Genomic DNA, 21,733 nt, shown 5'->3' with positions numbered 1-21,733 from the left:
TGGCATGGCCAAGGGGGATAAAAATGATTGGAAATGGCCTTACTGTTCGTGTTGAATTTAAGGAACTCTGCACAAATTGAAGAAAGTGCCGAGAGGTAGTAATTTGAAGATGTTACTCAGTGAAATGGGGATACATGCTGCAGGATTCTCCGTCGGTGGGATCCTCCGACCCCACCAGCAGTGCACCCAAGCCCACGCGTTTCCCGACCGTGTGGGGTGGCCCACAAGGTGAAACCTCATTGGCCGGCTGCGGGAATGTGAATTGCACTGGTGACGGAGGCATGCCGGAAAACGGGGAATCCCGCCCATTAACTTTGAACTGTTTGCCATAGGATCAGAAATTCGATCAAGAGTGCATGTGTGGTAAGTATAAAAGGGGAAAGTTCCTCTTTTAAAATAAAGGTTGCTTATGAAATGAAAATAGTGTTTACTGAAGTCCTTTGTTAGATTAAAAGTTTGAAAATGTAAGGACTGGTCTGTTCATTCTTTCAGCTAGTAGCTGGAAATTCTGCTCTCTTTTAAAAAAGTTATCAGTCTCTACGAAGATCATAATAGGATCACAAAATGCAGAGCCTCGCAATTTACTGAGTCAAATTTACTGAGGGCAGCATGGTAGCCCAGTGGATAGTACTGCTGCCTCACAGCACCCAGTACCTGGGTTCAATTCCAGCCTTGGTTGACAGTCTGTGTGGAGTTTGCACGTTCTCCCTGTGTCTTGCTTGGATTTCCTGCGGGTGCTTCCATTTCCTCCCACAGTCCAAAAATGTGTAGTTTAGGTGGATTAACCATGCTAAAATTGCCCTTAGTTTCCAAAGATTTGCAAGTTAGGTGGAGTGACAGGGTTACGGTGGGTGAGTGGGCCTGGTAGGGTTCTCTTTCAGAAGGGTCAGTACAGATTCGATGGGCCAAATGGCTTGTTTCTGCACTGTGGGGATTCTATGATTTTCTGACAAGCTTTGGTTTGGTCAATTAATGAAATGAAGACTTCTTGGTAGTATTCTCAACATTTTTCTTAGATTTGTCTGGAAACAATGACCATGTTGGAGATTCCTCGGGAGGGCCTGAAGTTACCCTATGTGTCTGGGAGAATTTTCTCAGCCACAGGAAGTAAGTGATTCAGGAGAATTCTCTTCTTCTGGCCAATATTTAATCTTATATCACAAAAGCAGATTATCTTGGTCATTATCCAATGCTTGTTTATGGGAGCCTGCTATGTGCAAATTGGCTGCCATATTTGCTACTTTACAACAGCTATAACAACATTCTGGGATACTCAGAGTTAAAGGCTAGTACACAAATGAGAGCTCATGGTTAGGGAAACATGGCCCATTTTTGGTGTGGAAAGCTGTTACTGGTGGACTGCTATCAGCACTAGTGCTAAGGCCTTAACTATTTACAAACTAAATCAATGACGTGGATGCAGTGACTGAATATATGGTTGCTAAATTTTCTGATGACACAAAAATAGGTGGGATAGTGATTTGTGGAGTCTGTAGAGGAATTTTGATAAGTTAAGTGAGTAGGAAAAAATTTGGCAGATGGAGTACAGTGTAGGAAAATGTGAATTTGTGCACTTTGGGTAGGCAGAGCAGAAAAGCAGTACATTATTTGAATGGAGAGAGTCCGCAGAACTCTACAGGATAGAGGGATCAGGGTGTCCTGGTATATGAATCAAAAAGTTAGGATGCAGGTGGAGCAGGTGATCAGAAAGTCAAATGGAATCTTGGTGCTTATCCAGGGGGAATTGAGTATAAACATAGGGAAGTGTTGCTACAATTGTATAGGTATTGGCGAAACCGCATTTGGAGTACTGCATACAGATTTAGTCTCCTTAGTTAAGTAAGGATAATTACATTAGAAGCAGATCCAAGAAGATTCACTCGATGGTTCCTACGATGAAGATATTTATCTTATGTGGAAAAGTTGAATAGATTGAGCCTGTATCCATTGGAATTTAGAAGAATGAGAGGTGATCTTATTGAAACAACCAAGATTCTGAGGGAACTATACAGGGTGGCTGCTGAGAGGATATTTCCCTTCACAGGAGAAAAGAGAACTAACAGGCACAATTTCAAAATAAGGGGTCTCCCATTTAAGGCAGAGATGAGATTTGCTTTTCTATCGGGGTTGTTAGTCTGTGAAATTCTTTTCCCCAGCGAGTAGTGCTGGCAGGGTCATTGAATATTTTTAAGACTGAATTAGATAAATGCTTGGAAGAAGAAGTCAAATGTTATTGGGGGTAGATAGGGCAGTAGTAGAGTTGAAGCCACAATTGGATCAGCAAATACCTCAGCAAATGGTGGAGCAGGCTTGAGGGACTAATGACCTACTCCTGCTCCTTGTGTTCGTGTGAACCTATGGATTGAAAACTCAAAAACTGCTGTCATTATCCCCAAGTGTAAAAACCTTGTACCCTTCTTCTCAATAAAACAATTTAAGTCTTCCCTTGATCTCTAACGATCATATCTAGCGCAAAATAAGTTGGTTGTGGTTATTGGAGGCTAATCATCTCAATCCTGTCACATCACTGCAGGAGCTCATCATGGTAATGTCCTTCGCCCAACCATATTCAGTTGATTCACCCTTCCCTTCATCATAAGGTCAGAAGTGGGGATGTTTGCTGATGATTTCATAATGTTCAATAACATGCCTGATTCTTCAAATACTGAAGCAGCCCATGCCTGTATGCAGCAAGACCTGGATAACAGGGGTTGATCAGTGGCAAGTAATGTTTGTGTCACACTAGTGCAAGGCAATGTTCATTTCTAATGAGAGTTTCTACTAATCTTCCTTTGACATTCAATGGCATCACCATTGTTGAAACTGGCACTATCACCAACATGGGGGGTTTCCATTGACCAGAAACTTGACTGGGCCAGCCATATAAATACCGTGGCTCCACAAATAGGTCAGAGAATGGAAATTCTGCAGAAAGTAACTAAATTTTCTGACTCCCCAAAGCACGTCCATCATTTACAAGGCACAAGTTAGGAGTCTGATGGAATACACCTGCCTGGATGAGTGCAGCTCCAACAACAGTTAAGAAGCTTCACAGCATCCAGAACAAAATAGCCCGCATGCTTAACACCTCATCCAACACCTTAAACATTCACTCCTTCTAACACTGATGCACAGTGGCAACAATATATACCATCTGCAAGATGCACTGCAGCAACTTATCAAACTACCTTTTGTCAAGACTTCCAAACCCGCAACCTCTACGTCTACAAGGAAAAGGACAGCAGATGCAAGGGAACACCACCAACTTCAAATTCCCCTCTAAGCCACACACCATCCAAACTTGGAACTATCTGATCATTCCTTCAATGCAGCTGGGTCAAAATTCTAGAACTCCGTTCCCAACAGCACTCTGGGTGTACCTACACCACATGGACTGCAGCGGTTCAAGAACACAGCCCACCACCACCTTCTCAAGTACAAATGCTTTGCCAGCAACTCCCATCCCATGAAAGAATTTAAAAAATTAGTCACTCCCTTCTCTAAGTCCCCCCAGTTCAGCTGCGTTCTGCCAAACATCCCAAGACAACCCCAAAAAGAACTGGGCAATAGAGACATTTTCTCCTATAGCCACAGTTTCAACTCTAACTCTTCCATCCCTTAATAATGCTCTGGGCTGGCATGTCATGACTGCCAGTTCCTTGGTTCTCAGAGGTATTTTTTCTCTTTGAGCTTCTGACTGTTGGTTGGGGCTGGAATTTGTACTGGAGGCTTTATCAACATTCAGAACATGGACTTTGTTCTACGCAGTCTTGCTCATCTATTGCACACAGTGCAGTGTCCAGTCTGCGTTCAAAGTAGATGTACCTGAGCAACTGTCTATTTTGTACAACTAAACTTAAGTAGGAGAGAGAGATAGCAATGCTAATGCTGTCTTAATTCTGCGCAGTTGTGGGATTTGCCAAATTTATTTTTATTCCAATGATTTGACATGGAATCGTCGGGAAGTCAACGATCTCTATCTCCATTAATGCCCTTTCGGAAAGATTATAAATCAAGAACAGGAGGCAAAATTCTCCGTTATCGGCGGAAAGTCTGCCGATCGGCGCAAAAAACGGCGGAAATCCCACTTGCGTCACGTCATAAAAATGGGACGATAGTCTCCGGCCAAAATGGGCTAGCAGCGACGTAACGGGATCCGCGCTTGCGCAGTGGTTCACGCCGTGCAGCGTCATACGCGCTGCACGGCGTGACGGCTCATAAGGCCGCGCAGCTCCCCCCCATCCGACCGGAACACCTGACCGCAACACCCGACTGGATGGCTGGCCGTCGCTCAGCCCCGAGGTTCGAGTCACGCGATGTGGAGGCGCTCCTGGACGCGGTGGAGCAGAGGAGGGACGCCCTGTATCCCGGGCACGGCCGCAGAGTTGCCCCACGCCACAGCCGGCGTCTGTGGAGGGAAGTGGCAGAGGCCGTCACCGCTGTGGCCCTGACACCACGGACAGGCACCCAATGCCACAAGAAGGTGAACGACCTCGTCAGAGCAGGCAGGGTGAGCCTCCCCCATATCCCCCCTCCCACATATCCCCCATATCCCCTCCCCCATATCCCCCCTCCCCCATATGCCCCATATCCCCCTCCCCCATATCCCCCCTACCCCATATCCCCCCTCCCCCATATCCCCCATATCCCCCCTCCCCCATATCCCCCCTCCCCCATATCCCCCATATCCCCCCTCCCCAATATCCGCCCTCCCCCATATCCCCCATATCCCCCCTCCCCCATATCCCCCATATCCCCCTCCCCCATATCCCCCATATCCCCCCTCCCCCATATCCCCCATATCCCCCCTCCCCCATATCCCCATATCCCCCATATCCCCCCTCCCCCATATCCCCCATATCCCCCCTCCCCATATCCCCGATATCCCCCCTCCCCCATATCCCCCCTCCCCCATATCCCCCCTCCCCCATATCCCCCCTCCCCCATATCCCCCCTCCCCGTATCCCCCATATCCCCCCTCCCCCATATCCCCCATATCCCCCCTCCCCATATCCCCATATTCCCCATATCCCCCCTCCCCATATCCCCCCTCCCCCATATCCCCCATACCCCCCACATTCCCCCTCCCCCATATCCCCCTCCCCAAATCCCCCTCCCCATATCCCCCATATCCCCCATATCCCCCCTCCCCCACATCCCCCATATCCCCCCTCCCCCATATCCCCCCTCCCCATATCCCCCATATCCCCCATATCCCCCTCCCCATATCCCCCATATCCCCATATCCCCCCTCCCCCATATCCCCCATATCCCCCCCCCCCATATCCCCCCTCCCCCATATCCCCCCTCCCCCATATCCCCCATATCCCCCCTCCCCCATATCCCCCCTCCCCATATCCCCCCTCCCCATATCCCCCCTCCCCATATCCCCGCTCCCATATCCCCCCTCCCCCATACCCCCATATCCCCCATTTCCCCCATATCCCCCCTCCCCCATATCCCCCCTCCCCCATATCCCCCATATCCCCCATATCCCCCCCTCCCCATATCCCCCCTCCCCCATATCCCCCATATCCCCCCTCCCCCATATCCCCCATATCCCCAAGTGAATCCAGCCGTAACCTTAACCTCTGCAATGCACGCGCAACCGATGGCGTGCATTCATATACCTGCCTAACACTGTTGCCTTTTACCCCTGCCACCACCCCCCCCCCCACCACCCACAGGAGAAGCGCGCACACAACAATAGGGAGCATGTGAGGACTGGAGGAGGGCCCGCTGATGAGAGGCCACTGACCGTACACGAGGAAAGGGCCCTGGAACTGGCTGGCGGACCTGAGGACCGGGAGGTTGCTGATGCAGAGGTCGGGGGCCCACCAGCAAGTGAGCCACCGACAGCCCGTCCCCATATCCCCCCTCCCCTATATCCCCCTCCCCGTATCACCTGATCACTGCCTGATGTCTAACCATGCATGCTTCATTGTGTATCGCAGGACCGAACGTCCAGGCACCCATCCCCGCAGATGCACACCGCCCGCAGGATGCCCCTCGGAGACCACAGGAGACGGAGAGACCCGGACCCTCCAGCATGCGACGCCCGCAGGATGCCCCTCGGAGACCACGGGAGACGGAGAGACCCGGACCCTCCAGCATGCGACGCCCGCAGGATGCCCCTCGCACACCACGGGAGACGGAGAGACCTGGAGCAACAGGGAGACGACACCCCCGTCACGTGCGGGAGCGACCACCCAGCGATGAGGGGGGCAGCCACAGGCCCCCGTCACATCCGAGCCAGGACACCACTACCCAGGACACCACTACCCAGGACACCACTACCCAGGACACCACTACCCAGGACACCACTACCCAGGACACCCCTACCCGGGACAGCACTACCCAGGACACCCCTACCCGGGAAGACGAAATACCGGACAGTGACTCAGAGTGGATGGGTGGAGACGAACCCCCACCCCAAAGTGCCATGGAGTCAGAGTGGGATGAAGAGCACGACACAACGCCACTGCTGTCACCAACACCCTCCACCATCGCAGAAACACTCACCACGGTTGGGCACTTTAGTGATGAGGCGTCTGGTACACTCACTGGTGCGCACAACACAGCCGTCCCGGTACAGCAGGTGGAGGTAGGAGCAGCAGAGGGACCGGGCGGTCGGAGGGCAGCCCAGGCCAAGCGAACATCTGCCGCCCAGGTGGATCCCGGGTTCCTGCAGTTACCACACCCACACATAGATCCGATGCAACCACCGACCCGGAGACGAGCGAAGAGGGTGACGGGCGGCTTGCGGCGGCTGCGGTCGCAGGTGGAGGAGTCCACCCGCGTCCAGGAGCTGGGAGTGGTCCCGGTCATGCGTGCCACCCAGGCTGACACCGCACGGGTGGTGTCCGCGGTGGAGGCAATGGTTGCGACGGTGTCAGACATGGGGAACGGTTTGCGAGGCCTGGGGCCTTCCGTGCAGGCGGCGTCTGTGGCCCAGGAAATGGCTGCCCTCTCACAGGAGGCCATGAGCCAGTGCCAGCGCCAGATGGCAGAGGCGCTCAACGCCATAGCCCAGACTCTGCAGGCCATGGCCCAGTCTCAGCAGGCTATGGCCCAGTCTCTGCAGGCCATGGCCCAGTCTCAGCAGGCCATCGCTGAGGGCATCGGCGCCAGTGGCCATGTGCGAGCCGGCGTCACACTGTCACAGACAGGGTTTGCCAACACCCTGGGCTCCATGGCTGCAAACCTGCAGACCCCTGTCGATACCAGCACGGGCCTCCAGGACTGGCAGCGCCAGATGTCGGGGGGGCGTCGGATGGCCAGTCCGTTCGCATCCCCCACCCATGTAGAGGCCTGGGGGCCATCGGGCACCCCGAGGGAGGAGGAGGTGGTGTGGTCCGTCCCGGCTCCCTCTGTAGGGGAGGGCCCGGTACACCGCGACACCTCGGACTCCCCCCCTTCCGTCCCAGGTGCATCGGGTGGGCAACGGGCAGGACAGACTGGCAGCTCGCCATCCCAGTCGCCCGGGCCGCAGCCTGGCCCATCTAGGCCAGGACGCCCCAGGAAACGGCCGCCAAAGGGATCCAGTGTCAGAGGGCAGGAATCACAGGAGTCCACCTCCAGTTCTGCTGTACCGTCTGGGGAACCACGTAGACGTAGTCAAAGGGCCCGTAAGGCCAAACAATTAGACACTGAGTAAGTTGGCACGGGTGCAGGGCACAGATGAGTTTTAGGGGCTAGGGCACGTGCATGAACTCCTTTGGATATTAAAGTCAATGTTACACCTACCGAAGCTGCCTTTGTGCTCTGTCCAAAGTGTGCGGGCGTGTCATGTACGTTGAGCGCAAGTGTGTGTGTGAGGGGTGGCCTTACCTCAGCCCCAGGTGAGTCTGCCCCCTTCCCCCTGGGCCGCCATCAACATCCCCCGGGCAGAGGACGGGACCGTGCGCTGCAGTGTCACAGCCGTATGCAGGGATGGTCCGGGTGGATGGTGGTACTGTGGCCATGGGTCAGACATAGTCCAACGATGTAGAGCCAGGAGCTCATCGCAGGGAGGGTTGTCATCATCCTCCATGGCCTGCGATAGACACGCGTCCACCCGCAACTGTGTGAGCCCGGCCCGTTGTGCCGCCGGTGGATCGGCAATGGGGGGGGTGGGGTGGTGTGCATGCGGGTGGGGTGGGTGGGGTTGGGGAGGGGGGGTGAGGGTGCTGGGTGGGTGGATGGGTGGGGGGTGTGGGTGGTGGCTGTTGCCATGGTGTGCGGTCTGTGGCCATACTACCCGATTCCCACGCCAATCTAGTCAGTGAAGCGGGCGTCTATCAGTCTGTCCCGTGCCCGCTGGGCCAGCCGGTAACGGTGGACAGCCACCCGCCTGTGTCTACCCCGTCTGCCCTGACCATTTCCCCCATCCCCCTCATCTGGGGAGGACTGTGCCTCTTCCTACTGCTCCTCCACTCCGCCCTCCTCTGCCTGCGGCACATCGCCCCTCTGCTGGGCTATGTTGTGCAGGACGCAGCACACCACAATGATGCGGCCGACCCTATCTGACCGATACTGGAGGGCGCCCCCAGAGAGGTCCAGGCACCTGAAACGCATCTTCAGCACGCCAAAGCACCTCTCGATCACTCCCCTTGTCGCTACATGGGCAACATTGTAGCGGTTCTCCGCCTCATTGCGTGGCCTCCGTATAGGCGTCATCAGCCACGATCGCAATGGGTAGCCCCTGTCGCCCAGCAACCAGCCCCTCAGCCGGGGATGGCGTCCCTCGTACATGCCGGGGATGGATGACCGCGACAACACGAATGTGTCGTGTACACTGCCTGGGTGACGGGCGCAGACGTGCAGGATCATCATGCGGTGGTCGCAGACCACCTGTACGTTCATTGAATAGGTCCCCTTCCTATTAGTGAACACGGCCCTGTTCTCTGCAGGTGGCCGCACGGCGACGTGCATCCCATCGATCGCGCCCTGGACCATGGGGAACCCGGCAACGGCAGAGAAGCCCACGGCACGGGCATCTTGGCTGGCCCGGTCCACGGGGAAGCGGATGTAGCGGTGCGCCATGGCATAAAGGGCATCTGTCACTGCCCGGATGCACCGATGCACCGATGTCTGCGATATGCCGGACAGGTCCCCACTCGGTGCCTGGAATGACCCTGTTGCATAAAAGTTCAGGGCCACCGTAACCTTGACGGACACGGGGAGAGGGTGTCCCCCGCCAGTGCCACGCGGTGACAGGTATGCCAGCAGGTGGCAGATGTGGGCCACGGTTTCCCGGCTCATCCGGAGTCTCCTCCTGCATTCCGGTCCGTGAGTCCCGGTATGACTGGCGGGGCCGGTACACACGGGGCGCCCTCGGGTGCCTCCGTTGCCGTGGGGCCGCGACGTCCTCCTCCCCCTCTTCGTCCTGTCGGTCAAGTGTCCCTCCAGCCTGGGCGGCTGCCCCTCTCTGGCACGCTCCTCCTCCTCCTCCTCCTCATCCAGGGCAACATAGACATGAGCGGCTGCCACCACGGCGGCCAACATCGCTGGATGATCTGAAAACATGACGGCCTGGTGGGGGGGAGGGGAACGACGACATGTCATCATTGCCCATATCCCCTCCTCCCCCCAGCCAGGTGGCAAGGACCGCATGGGTCCAACTGTTGGAGGCTGGCACCTGGCCAGGTGGACCAACTCATTTGCCCTCCCATCACCCTCCTCGGCACGGACCCCCTCCCCAACCTCCACCCCAGCACGGACCCCCCCCCAACCTCCACCCCAGCACGGACCCCCTCCCCAACCTCCACCCCAGCACGGACCCCCCCCAACCCCCAACCTCCTCCCCGGCACGGACCCCCCCCAACCCCCAACCTCCACCCCAGCACGGACCCCCTCCCCAACCTCCACCCCAGCACGGACCCCCCGAACCCCCAACCTCCACCCCGGCACGGACCCCCCCCCAACCCCCAACCTCCACCCCGGCACGGACCCCCTCCAATCCCCAACCTCCACCCCAGCACGGACCCCCTCCCCAACCTCCACCCCAGCAGGGACCCCCCCCTCAACCCCCAACCTCCACCCCAGCACGGACCCCCTCCCGGCACTCCCCCGGAGCCCAGCCTACTCTAACCACCACCCCCCACCCCCCCCCCCCCAGCCGCACACACACACACACAAGCCGAGACACACCTCTCCTCACGCAATCAGTCTGCGGCCACGCCATTTCCTGCCCAGAGCCAAACCCCCAGGCCGTCACTCACCTCCTCGCTGGTCGGCGTGAGCCTGGAGCACCGGGTCACGCCGATGAAAAGGAGGTTTGATTCACGTCGACGTGAACGGTCATCACATCGACGGGACTTCGGCCCATCCGGAAGGGAGAACCGTGACATTCTCTGCGGCAGCGGCGCCATAACGCCCCGCCGACTTTTCTCCCTTCGGAGACTTCGGCGGGGGCGGGGGCGGGATTCACGGCGGCCAACGGCCATTCTCCGACCCTCTGGGGGGTCGGAGAATGATGCCCAGGGAGTGAATTGTCGCTGCCAGCTGTTGCCAGAACATAAAATATGAGAAAAATACCCAAGTAAATTTAAAAGTAATCAATAATAACAGATATCTATGAGTGATTTAAAGGCAGCAAACTAAATTTGGCATTTACAATATTGTTTGAATATCTTGGTTCACAGCATCTTCACAGATGTTGCTTAGCAACTGTGTTTTTCCCCCAGATCCATAGCTACATTATATTTGTAAATATCAGATAATATAATTTGTTATTTTTGTGAATTCAGTCCTGGTGCATTCTCATATTCAGACATTTTCTTGCAATGTACTGGGAATTGTTCACAATGCAAACTTGTTGGTGTGAATGCAAAAGGAAATCTTTGATGGTGGCAATTTTATTCTGGCTCATTTTAATTCCCTAAACGTTAAAAGACCTTTGCTTAAATGCTTAAGGAAGAGATAGGAAATGGCTGAATATTTAAAGTGAGGGGAAATTGATAATTTGAAAAGGAAGGTTAATGCCACAGTGTGTAATGATTTGGCTATATAAGCAAAGTGCATCTGTAAGTAACGTCAAATCAGCAATAAAATGATACAAAATTAAACGCAAGACGTTCATTTGAGCACAATGTAGTCATACAAGATAAACAAATTAATGACCCAAATAAAGATAAATAGGTTTGATCTAATGGACAGCGATATAGATGTGTGGTGGCCAAGGCTGGAACATAATTACACAGGGTACTTGGTGTTTTGAAAAGTCAGCCAAAGGAAAAAGGAGATGAGGTAACCCTTATAATAAAGTATTATATAAGGACAGTAGTGAATGAGAATCTTTGCCCGGAAGAGCAAGAAGCAGCATCAATCTGGGTGGAGATAAGAAATAACAAGGATCAGAAAAAGCTGGTGGGAAGAGTGTGTAGGCATCATAATAATTGCTATATTGCTCAACAAAGTATTAATCAAGAAATACAAGTATCTTGTAACAAAGGGAACCCTATAACTGTGGGGGACTGAATTCTTTACAGAGACTGAGCAAATCAAATTGGCAAAAGTAGTCTGGAGGACAATGTTCATGAAATGTGCAGGAGAAAAAAATGAGCAACCATTCAGGGCAGAAGCTATTTTAGATCTTGTTTTGTGAAATGAGGCTCAGTGAATTAATACTCTCATAGTCAGGGATCCAGTAAGAAAGAGCGATTGAGGGCAGCACGGTGGCGCAGTGGGTTAGCCCTGCTGCCTCACGGCGCCGAGGTCCTAGGTTCGATCCCGGCTTTGGGTCACTGTCCTTGTGGAGTTTGCACATTCTCCCCGTGTTTGCATGGGTTTCACCCCCACAACCCAAAGATGTGCAGGGTAGGTGAATTGGCCACACTAAAGTGCCCTTAATTGGAAAGAATGAATTGGGTGCTCTCAATTTATTTAGAAAAAAAACAAACGATTGGAAAATGATTTTCACATTGAGTGTGAGAATGATACATGTCAGTCTGAAAGTTGGGGTTGGAATTTGAGCACTCATCAGTGCTGGGAAAGGAGGAAGGTAGGCGGACGAGACATGGTGGGGATGCAGCAGGGCTACCTCTTGCACTAGGCGGGTGGCCAATTATGCTAGTTAATGGCCATTTACGGCCAACTAGCAGTGTGCAGTTGTTTTTCAGATTACCTGAGTTGACAGGAGCCAGTTAAACTGCCTCTTGGTAGTCTGCTGGGGTCTAATGCTTCAGGAAGACTTAGAGTCTCCCTCATGCCACCTTGGGTGTTGCAGCAGCTGCAGGCTGCCTTGTAGAAGGGTCCCTCACAGCAGTAGTCCTGCAGCAAAGGCCATTTTTAATTTATTTTTTGAAAATTTTCCATTTTGAGAGTACCTTCTCCCTTACCTGCCATGGCCTCCTACCACTTTCAAGATGATTCAAGAGCCTACACACCCTCCTTAACACTTGTTGGTTGATTTGTGATTGATGAAATTGTTGCCTGGATCTACATGGTCCAAATTGTGTATCCTGGTATCAGTTGAGATATGCATCATCAAGTTAGCATGCATTCACAATCTTTTATTGTTGCTGGGTATGCTTCTGTCTGCATCCTTTTTTTCAGGCAACACAGTCTGGATCAAGCAGAAAGCTAGACCTTCAAAGTACCACCTCCAGCAGTTCTGTACCAATGCATTTTGCTACCAGAGTGTCTGCAAAGAGATGTGAACAGTTTTATTTGATTGCATAAGAAGGCAGCTTATGGAATGCTGTATGGGTAAATGTGAAATTACTCAGTTTGGTAGTAAGAGTACAAAGCAGAATATTTATAAATAGTGCGGAACTGCTGAAATTTGGTGATCAGAGAGTTTTGTGTAAGCTCATACAAGAAACACACAGTTAATATGTTGGTGTAACCAGCAATTCGGAAGAGGGCGGAAACAAAGAGTGTGACAAGGTCCGAGTTCAACAAGGTGTGTGAGTGCTAACTTGGAAATTTAATGCAGATGAGAAGCTCTCTTCTAGGTTTTTTTCAAAAATTAGATTAGCAGTCAGAATCTGGGGCGAAATTCTCCGGAAACGGCGCGATGTCCGCCGACTGGCGCCAATCAGACGGGCATCGCGCCGTCCCAAAGGTGCGGAATGCTCCGCATCTTTGGGGGCCAAGCCCCAACATTGAGGGGCTAGGCCGGCGCCGGATGAATTTCAGCCCCGCCAGCCGGCGGAAACGGCCTTTGTTGCCCCGCCAGCTGGCGCGGAAATGACATCTCCGGGCGGCGCATGCGCTGGAGCGTCAGCGGCCGCTGACAGTTTCACACGCATGCGCAGTGGAGGGAGTCTCTTCCACCTCCGCCATGGTGGAGACCGTGGCGGAGGCAGAAGGGAAAGAGTGCCCCCACGGCACAGGCCCGCCCGTGGATCGGTGGGCCCCGATCGCGGGCCAGGCCACCATGGGGGTACCCCCCGGGGCCCTGGAGCCCGCCCACGCCGCCTTGTCCCGCCGGTAAGGTAGGTGATTTAATTTACGCCGGCGGGACAGGCAATTTATCTGCGGGACTTCGGCCAATCCGGGCCGGAGAATCGAGCGGGGGGGCCCGCCAACTGGCGCGGCGCGATTCCCTCCCCCGCCAAATCTCCAGTGCCGGAGACTTCAGCAACCGACGGGGGCGGGATTCACGCTAGCCCCCGGCGATTCTCCGACCCGGCGGGGGGTCGGAGAATGTCGCCCCTGAATTTTAAACTGCAATCTAGTCAAGGAGCCAAGTTAACAGAAATTATCCGTAACTGGGGATAACTGAGGGGCTGGTTTAGCACACTGGGCTAACTAGCTGGCTTTTAAACCAGACCACGGCAGGCCAGCAGCACGGTTCAACTCCTGTACCAGCCTCCCTGAACAGGCGCCGGAATGTGGCGACTCGGAGCTTTTGACAGGAACTTCATTTGAAGCCTACTTGTGACAATAAGCGACTTTCCTTTCATTTCATTTCATTTTTCATTTAATCAACTGACATAGAAACACAGAAAATGCAGAAGGAAGCCATTCTGCCCTTCGAGCCTGTTCCGCCATTCATTATGATCATGGCTGATTGTCAAGTTCAATACCCTGATTTAGCCTTCTCCCCCATATCCCTTGATTCCTTTTGCCCCAAGTGCTCTCTCTAATTCCTTCTTGAAATTACACAATGTTTTGGCCTCACCTACTTTCTGTGGTAGCAAATTCCACAGATCCACCACTCTCTGGGTGAAGACATTTCTCCTTACCTCAGTCCTAAAAGGTTTACCCCTTATCCTCAAACTGTGACCGCTAGTTCTGGACTCCCCCACCATCAGGAACCTTCTTTCTGAATCTAGCCTGTCTAATCCTGTTCGAAATTTGTAAATTTCGATGAGATCCCCTCACTCCTAAACTCCAATGTATATAAACCTAACCGACTTAGTCTGTCCTCATATGTCAGCCCCACCATCCCAGGAATCGGACTGGTAAACCTTCGCTGCACTCCCTTCATAGCAAGAACATCCTTCCTCACATAAGGACACCAAAACTGCACACAGTACTCAAGGTGTGGCCTCACCAATGCCCTATACAATTTCTGTTAAACATCTCCATTCCTAAACTCAAATTCTGACAGTGAATAGCTGTTAATCACTGGAGGCTAAATTTGCATTTAAAACTTGGGTATGAATCAACCGCTCTCTGCAAAAGTAGACAGGTTTTGATAAATAGAGTGTGACAAGGTCCGAGTGGGGTGAATGATAATTTGGAAATTTGGTGCAGAGGAGGAAAGAGCTGTTGCTTTTTAATAATCTTCAATAGCCTCCAGAGGTTGATGAGTGTTCAAGGCTTTAATTAGGTGAACAGGTAGGGATTTTTTTTGATGCGTTTTTAAGGCTTGAGACGAGTTTCTCTGGCCTCCCTGCGGCGTGTTTCTTGGCAGTGCGAGGCAGCCCACTATTCGCCAATGGCAGGATCCTCTGGTCCTACTGCTGTCAATGGATTTCCCATTGAATCCATCCCATGCTGCCAGTAAATTCACTGTGAGACTACGCCATTGGGAAGAGCCAGACAGTCTCGCCCTTTATCTCTCTTCAAATGTGAGCAATAGTTTAAACTTGTGCTGGGGAGCCTAATTTATTAAATTAGCTACAATAAAGATAGCCGTGCAGCTGATGTATTGCAGCTGCAGCATATGGAAGCTCGTGGACACCAGTGTGATCTGCAGCAACCACGTCTCTGGTACGTGTCTGGAGCTTCAGGAACTTTGGCCCATGTTGATGAGCTGCAGTTTGAGCTTTTGGACACAGCAAAGCATCAAGGAAGAGGAAAGTTACCTGGACATTTTGTTCCCTGATGCAGTCAAGCCACTTGGCTGGTACTTTAGATTTGCAATTTGGCGAAGGACAGGAAGGTGTAACTAAGGATGAAGCATGTATGAGGATCGAGAAGGCAGCAATGGATGAGCTTTAGCTGTAATGATATGCATAAGCAATCATGTATATAATGATATAGATGATCCCCGACCAACAGGTGGCAGTGTAAATCCACCATGTAATTTTGTACCTCGAGGAGTTGGGAGTTAGTCGTGTCAATGGATAGCCATACTTACAGTCGCTCGAGGATAATTTATCAGTATTAGTAGTTTGTAATATATTTCTTATAATTATCTTTACCACACATTTATTTTATAATAAAACACTTCAACTAGTCAAGAATAGAGATTTCTCTGTGCATCATTCCTACTGGCCAAGCACAAGAACATAACATGGTACCATGGTTTTGAAGATCCGAACATCTAAAGATAACTCCAAAGGAAAAAATAAAAAAACTTCTCCGAACCTCGTGAACTATTGGCAACTTGTACTCAACACACAGATATACTTCGAAGTCCAGGATGGAAGGTCTGAAGGCATCACAACAGCTTTGAGTCACTGGTAATGCAGATGAGAATTGGCGTGTATTGAAACAGCAATTCACTCTCTATGTTGCAGTTCTTGGTCTGCAGGCACAGCCTGATGAGAGTTGCTGATCACTGTAGCAGGTCCATAAGCAATAGTAATATTTAATACGTTTGTTTTATGATAACGAGGCAGATAGCAAGAACTTTGTGGAAGTTGTAAAGCAATTTGAGCGCCATTGCACTCCGGAAAACACTGAGACGTTCAAACGCTACATATTTCGCACGCGCACCCAGAAAGATAGCAAATTGTTTGATAGTTTTCTGGCCACGTTCCTGATGGCGCGGGCCACATGTCGTCCCAGCGCTATCAGATGTGCTGGAGTGCGGACAATGTCCTGCACCGCCACATTCGCCCGAGATCCGTGTCGCTGGACGGGGAGGGTTCCTGCCAGGATTGGGGGGGAGTGGTGGAGGTGCCCAGGAGGTGGATTGTTGGGTCGGGGTGGGTGGGTACACGGTCTAGCACAGCCGGCACCATCTTTTCAGGTGGGACCGGTGCACGTGTGGGGGAATGTAGGCGTACGCGGCTGCTGCTTCTTGTCGGCCCTGCGCATGTGCAGCACCGGAGCCGGAGATTCTCCGTTCATTTTCCGCGCATTCTACGGGTGTTTCACGCAAAGCCGGTTCTAGCCCCTCACTGGTAGCAGAATCGGTGAGGGTTTGGCGCCGATTTTCCTGTCATAAAACACCATGGATCCTCCGTTGCCATAGGCACTTAGCCTCAGGAACGGAGAATCCAGCACCTTATATTTAAAAGTGGTAACTTGCCGAGGTTTGACTAAAACAGATCTATCACAAAGCAAATATTTTTCGAATCAGAATTTTCAATTCACCACCTGAGTAGCCTGATTTTATTGAAATTCAGTTTTTAAAAATGTGTAAAACTCTGTCTTTGTCGATTTGTGGTATAGTAATCACATTTCACAGCATTTTAAATTTAACTTTTGGAATCTGCATGCCAAAAGAATCAGCTTAAATGTTAAAGCCTTGTCAAAATGAGAACAACAGTGGACAGTCCCAGTGGTGACAAATTCATCCTGAGAGCAAGGCCAGTGAGGGGTGAGCCTGCTTTCATTGCAGTGTTTTTAAAACTAATGCAACAAATGATAGAACCTTGAGCTCCACCGATCATAAGAATATTTTTTAAAAAGCAGCAGGAATAGGCAATTTGACCTTCCCACCCACTCCACCATTTCAGCAGATGATTTTCAATCAGAAAAATAGAACGAGCACTATCGATAAACTGCAAGTTTTTTCTCCCCTGCAGGGACAAGGATAACCAGTGATAATACCAGATGGGGAGCTGACAAGAGTAGTTAAACTTCAACAAACTAAATGCCACAATGACCACATTCAAAGCTACCTGCTATTAAACAAGGGTTTACCCATTGCAATGGAGTCTACTTGTCCTCCAACTGTTGTAAAGACAAGGGGCGGGATTCTCTGACCCCCCGCCGGGTCGGAGAATCATCGGGGGGTGGCGTGAATCCCGCCCCCGCCTAATTCTCTGGCACGGTCGCGCCGGTCGGCGGGCCCCCCCCCCGGCGATTCTCCGGCCCGCGATGGGCTGAAGTCCCGCTACTGTAATGCCAGTCCCACTGGCATGAATTAAACCATCTCTCTTACTGGCGGGAGCAGGCGGCGCGAGCGGGCTCCAGGGTCCTCAGGGGAGAAGGCGCGGTGCGATCTGGCCCCGGGGGGTGCCCCCACGGTGGCCTGGCCCACGATCAGAGCCCACGTGGGGGCACTCTTTTCCCTCCGCGTCGGCCATAGCCTCTGCAATAGCACACACGAAGGTGACCCCCCCTGCGCATGCGTGGGGATGACATCAGCAGCCGCTGACACCCCCGCGCACGCGCGGACTTCTGCCAGCCGGCGGAGTCCCTTCGGCCCTGGCTGGCGTGGCGCCAAAGGCCTTTCACACCAGCCGGCGGGACGGCAACCACTCCGGCACGGGCCTAGCCCCTACAGGTGAGAACTTGGCCTCTAAAGTTGCGGAGAAATCCGCACATTTGAGGCGGCCTGACGCCGGAGTGGTTCACGCCACTCCATCTCGCCGGGACCCCCCGCCCCGCCGGGTAGGGGAGAATCCCGCCCAAGATCTGGAAGAATTATAAAACTTCCAGACTGCCTGAACACGTAGCCACAGAGACATGGGGCGGGATTCTCCGACCCCCCGCCAGGTCGGAGAATCGCCGGGGGCTGGCGTGAATCCCGCCCCCGCCGGTTGCCGAATTCTCCGGCACCGGATATTCGGCGGGGGTGGGAATCGCGCCGGTTGGCGGCCCCACCCCGGCGATTCTCCGGCCCGTGATGGGCCGAAGTCCCGCTGCTGGAATGCCTGTTCCGCCGGCGAGAATCAAACCACCTCTCTTACCGGCGGGACAAGGCGGTGCGGGCGGGCTCCGGGGTCCTGGGGGGGACGCAGGGCGATCTGGTCCCGGGGGGGTGCCCCCACGGTGGCCTGGCCCCCGATCAGGGCCAACCGATCCGCGGGCGGGCCTGTGCCATGGGGCACTCTTTTCCTTCCGCCTTCGCCATGGTCTCCACTATGGCGGATGCAGAAGAGACCCCCTCCACTGCGCATGTGCGGGGATGCCGTGAGCGGCTGCTGATGCTCCCGCGCATGCGTCGCACGGCAAAGTCATTTCCGCGCCAGCTGGCGGGGCATCAAAGGCCTTTCCCGCCAGCTGGCGGGGCGGAAATCAGTCCGGCGCGGGCCTAGCCCCTCAAGGTGAGGGCTTGGCCCCTCAAGATGCGGAGAATTCCGCACCTTTGGCGCATCGTGATGCCGGACTGATTTGCGCCGTTTTTGGCTCGCTCGGCGGACATCGCGCCCATGAAGAGAGAAGGAGTAGTAGTAGTAATGTAAATATGTTGGCCACACAATGCATTGTTGGACAAAGACTTGGTGGGTGGTTAAATATAAGAGTCTGGCTTTTGAGGTTAACAAGGGGCTGGGTATATTATTACCCACAATGTGTTGTTGAGGAACACATGACTCAAGTCTAGAGGGCAGTCTAAGACTTGACAGAGACGTGTGTAGAGTGAAGCATGGACTCAGCTCCTAGCTTGGACCTCATACTGTTTTTGTACAAAGCTATGAGTAGCTAATAAACATTGACTGTTGAACTATGCAAGACTCAGAACATCTTCGTGAGACATACTGAATTACACATATCTTAAAACAGGACATATGGTTGAAGGAGTTCTGTGGACAGGAAATACTTGCCATCTTGGGGAAGATTTTCCTCTGATTCCTGCTTATAGAACATAGAAAATACAGCACAGAACAGGCCCTTCGGCCCACGATGATGTGCCAAACTTTTGTCCTAGATTAAGAACAAATTAATCTACACCCCATCATTCTACCGTAATCCATGTACCTATCCAATAGCCGCTTGAAGGTCCTTAATGTTTCCGACTCAACTACTTCCGCAGGCAGTGCATTCCATGCCCCCACTACTCTCTGGGTAAAGAACCTACCACTGACATCGCCCCTTTATCTTCCACCATTCACCTTAAATTTATGTCCCCTTGTAATGGTTTGTTCTACCCGGGCAAAAGGTCTCTGACTGTCTATCTATTCCCTTGATCATCTTATAAACCTCTATCAAATCTCCCCTCATCCTTCTCCGTTCTAATGAGAAAAGGCCTAGCACCCTCAACCTTTCCTCATAAGACTTACTCTCTATTCCAGGCAACATCCTGATAAATCTCCTTTGCACCTGTTCCAAAGCTTCCACATCCTTCCTAAAATGAGGCGACCAGAACTGCACACAGTACTCCAAATGTGGCGTTACCAAGGTTTTGTACAGCTGCATCATCACCTCACGGCTCTTAAATTCAATCCCTCTGCTAATGAATGCTAGCATACCATAGGCCTTCTTCACAGCTCTATCCACTTGGTGAATTCATGAACATAGGGCGGCATTCTCTAATTTTGAGACTACGTTTGGCAAGTGCAAGAAGATAGAATGTTTCCCATTGCAGTGGCCAGTGGGAAAACACGACAAATCGTCCAGCCCCGACCTCATTAATTATCCACCTGGTGTGCTTCACTATATTTAGTGGGGGAGCAGGCCTAGATGTACCTGTATTGAGAAGGCATTTAACATCACTGACCCACCATTGAAGAAAGAAGGTGGATTTCCTGAAAATGAAGGTAGATGTCCGGGAGCACAGGGAGACTGGATGATGGATTGCCTGAGAATGAAGATAGATCTCTTGAACATTCTGAGACTGGAGGATTGAACCCTCCAGGACACCTAATCTGGAATGTCCAATTGCTCATGCTGCTCCAAACCAGTGCTGTGGCAGTCCCGGGTTGGAGGTGGCCTCCATCCTGAACTCCTGAGGCAGCGCCAAGGATTGTTCAGATGAGTCCCAATATCTGCACCCAGGGTGTTCTGAAAGTGTTTAACTTCGGCAAATCTTTCTGCTGGCATTACAGAGAATCTGGGGCGGGATTCTCCGCAATCGGAGCGATGTCCGCCGACCGGCGCCAGAAACGGCGCGAATCAGTCCGGCATCGCGCCGCCCCAAAGGTGCGGAATTCTCCACATTTTGAGGGGCCGAGCCCTCACCTTGAGGGGCTAGGCCCCCGCCGGACTAATTTCCGCCCCACCAGTTGGCGGGAAAGGCCTTTGGTGCCCCGCCAGCTGCCGCGGAAATGACTTTGCCGTGCGGCGCATGCGCGGGAGTGTCAGCTGCCGCTCACGGCATCCCCGCTCATGCGCAGTGGAGGGGGTCTCTTCTGCCTCCACCATTCCGCCATAGTGGAGACCATGGCGAAGGCGGAAGGAAAAGAGTGCCCCCACGGCACAGGCCCACCCGCGGATCGGTGGGCCGCGATTGCGGGCCAGGTCACTGTCGGGGCACACCCCAGGGCCAGATCACCCCGCGCCCCCCCAGGACCCCGGAGCCTGCCGCGCCCCCTTGTCCCGCCGATAGGAGAGGTGGTTTGATTCTCGCCGGCGGAACAGGCATTCCAGCAGCGGGACCTCGGCCCATCATGGGCCGGAGAATCGCTGGGGGGGGGGGGGGGGGGGGGGGCCGCCAACTGGCGCGGCGCAATTCCCACCCCCACCGAATATCCGGTGCCGGAGAATTCGGCATCCGGCGGGGGCGGGATTCACGCCAGCCCCCGGCGATTCTCCGACTCGGCGGGGGGTCGGAGAATCTCGCCCCTGGTGTGTGCAGTTGGACCTTCACCTGAATCCCATCAACGGGATACAAATGAGGTTCATGGAGTCTTCTGGCGGGTTTTCTGACCTGCCATGGCAGGCACCAGCAGAAGATTCTACTATAAATTCACACCGACATGAAACCAATTTTGGGGCATCGTGCCATATTCTCCCCCTCCTATTCCCACCATCAAACATGCCAGTCTGGACTTGGGAAGACTCCACCCATAGCCTTTGTAAACACATAAGTGCATGAATTACATGAAATGCACAAAACCAATCTATTCCCTCCTAATTACCATAATGTGTTTCTTGCTACTTGTTTATTATGACTAGGATAATATTATATTGGAACCGGAAGCAATTCACCACAGAAAGATTGGGTGCTGGATTTTCCTGTGGCAGTTGAGGACAGGCAGAAAGATTGTTTCAGGAGAGCAGCATGCTGGTTTGTCAGGATCCTCCTACCTCTCGCCTATTTTCAAAAAAGCTCAGTCAGAGGCACAATGGCTATTGGCCTGCAAGTGGCAGTAGCTAATCAAACCATTAACCGGCCTATTAAGACACCTGTCCCATGCCACATTGAATTCTCCAGCAAGCAGGCAAGCCTGTAGCCTTTACACCATAGAAAGCAGGCGGCCTCCCAGGTGACCAGTGCTCCAGAATAATATAAAACCCT

Source organism: Scyliorhinus torazame, chromosome 8 (assembly GCF_047496885.1).
Source record: "Scyliorhinus torazame isolate Kashiwa2021f chromosome 8, sScyTor2.1, whole genome shotgun sequence".
NCBI classification, from domain to species: Eukaryota; Metazoa; Chordata; class Chondrichthyes; order Carcharhiniformes; family Scyliorhinidae; genus Scyliorhinus; species Scyliorhinus torazame.
This window is presented reverse-complemented; position numbering follows the sequence as displayed.